This window comes from Chiloscyllium plagiosum, chromosome 46 (assembly GCF_004010195.1).
Source record: "Chiloscyllium plagiosum isolate BGI_BamShark_2017 chromosome 46, ASM401019v2, whole genome shotgun sequence".
Classification (NCBI taxonomy): domain Eukaryota; kingdom Metazoa; phylum Chordata; class Chondrichthyes; order Orectolobiformes; family Hemiscylliidae; genus Chiloscyllium; species Chiloscyllium plagiosum.
In genome coordinates, this window is record NC_057755.1 from 3,478,649 (window position 1) to 3,480,635 (window position 1,987).

Sequence of the window (1,987 nt, forward strand, 5' to 3'; positions counted from 1 at the left end):
CGACCATCACCGCCTCAAGGAAGAGAAGATAAAGATGAAGATGAGCGAGTAAAGAAGAAAGAAGGATGAGACTGACCTGGCGGTCAGAATCAAATGGGCTCAGAATACTGAATGCTGCCTACAGTGTCAAACACCTGCCAGCTTTAAACAGAAATTCATGAGGAAGTGGATTAGATTAGATTCCCTACAGTGTGGAAACAGGCCTTTCGGCCCAACAAGTCCACACCGGCCCTCCGAAGAGTAACTTACCCAGTCCCATTTCCCTCTGACTATTGCACCTAGCACTATAAACAATTTAGCGTGGCCAATTCACCTGACCTGCACATCTTTGAACTGAGGGAGTAAACCGGAACACCCGGAGGAAACCCACGCAGATACTGGGGAGAATGTGCAAACTCCACATTCACAGTCGCCCGAGGCTGGAATCGAATCTGGGACCTTGGTGATGTGATGCAAGTGCTAACCGGATGAGGGACGTTCACCAGCCTGCAGTGCTTCTCCTGTGAAATGAGACGAGAGAGATTGGGATGTGTTTTGGTTAAATCTTCCAATGTCAAGTTGGCGTTGTTCTCTGACACCTGCCTCCTGCTGGTCAGCAAGGGAAAGTGGAATCTGACCGTGTAACAGGTGATCCCAGAAAACATGGAGGTGCTTGAAATGGAGAACCGTGAAGGGGAATCCCAAAGTCCAGAAAAGCGTGCAGAATCCTCACCTGCTGCAGGCGGTGGGGGTTGATGTCATGCAGGATCTCCCAGACGTGAAGAGCCAGAGAGCCTCACTCTGTACATCAGAAGCCTCCAAGATATTCTCCCCGTCCAAGGTCCACACCATGGAGAAGGCTGAGATATGCTCACCTTTGGTCTTCCAGAAGTTGAACGGTGAGTGCTGTGTGCTCAGAGCCTGAAGAAAGAAGATGGTTCTGCAACATTTTCTCAGACTGACATATTGAGGATGAGCAAATCCTTTTGTGTCAGACTGATTGACACGAAGCCCACAGACAGCACGGCTTTCTGGTCATTCCTTGCTATCATGTACGTCTTCGATGACAGCACACGAGAGAGGCTGCACCAACCATTATCTGCGGATGCGCTGACCTAGACCCTCGAGTCCATCGAAATGAGGAAGACTCGCTGAAGAGACGAGTTGTATTCGACTGTGTGAGTTGTGACTGGCCAGGACCTAGCATACTTCTAACAGGCAGGCTTTGTGAATCCATGAAAAAAGTTTTCATTCCCCTCATTTGCAATCAGAAGGGGAAGAGGGACAACGAACGACCAACTTCATTGATGATTGTCAATTGAAATAATCTGACTAAGTTCATCACCAATCGGGTTAGAACTGCTTTCGGATCAGTGATTCACCCCGAACCTGACTGTATAGTCAGCATCACACTTCCCAGGGATAGAATCGCCGATGTGCAGGACAGGACAGGGGAGTTGGAAGCCTCCCCCAACAGCCTGGAGTAGAAGGTCTTTGACAGGATCTCACACACATACATGTGGAATGTGCTCACCGACGTGGTCTTTGGCAAGAGATTGCATAAATGAAACCGACTGATATACACAAGCATAACCAATGCAGACTTAGTCATCAGTTGTGAATCAGAAAGCTTCCTGATCAAATCCACAGACAGGCAGTCCTGCACATTCTCAACTGTCCTGTCTTATTGTTGACCTGAAGACAACAATGTTGAAAATCATTCAAGAATTTCTTCCTCTTTAATAATTATCACAAGTGATAGCGTTGGTAAGTACAATTTAGGAGACTCCAAAGTGTTTTTGCAAATATATTATGAACAAAAGGGTAACTAGGGAAAGAATAGGGCCCCTCAAAGATGAGCAAGGAGGCCTTTGTGTGGAGCCACAGAAAATGGGGGAAATACTAAATGAATATTTTGCATCAGTATTTGCTGTGGAAAAGGATATGGAAGATATATACGGTAGGGAAATAGATGGTGACATCTTGCAAAATGTCCAGATTACAGAAG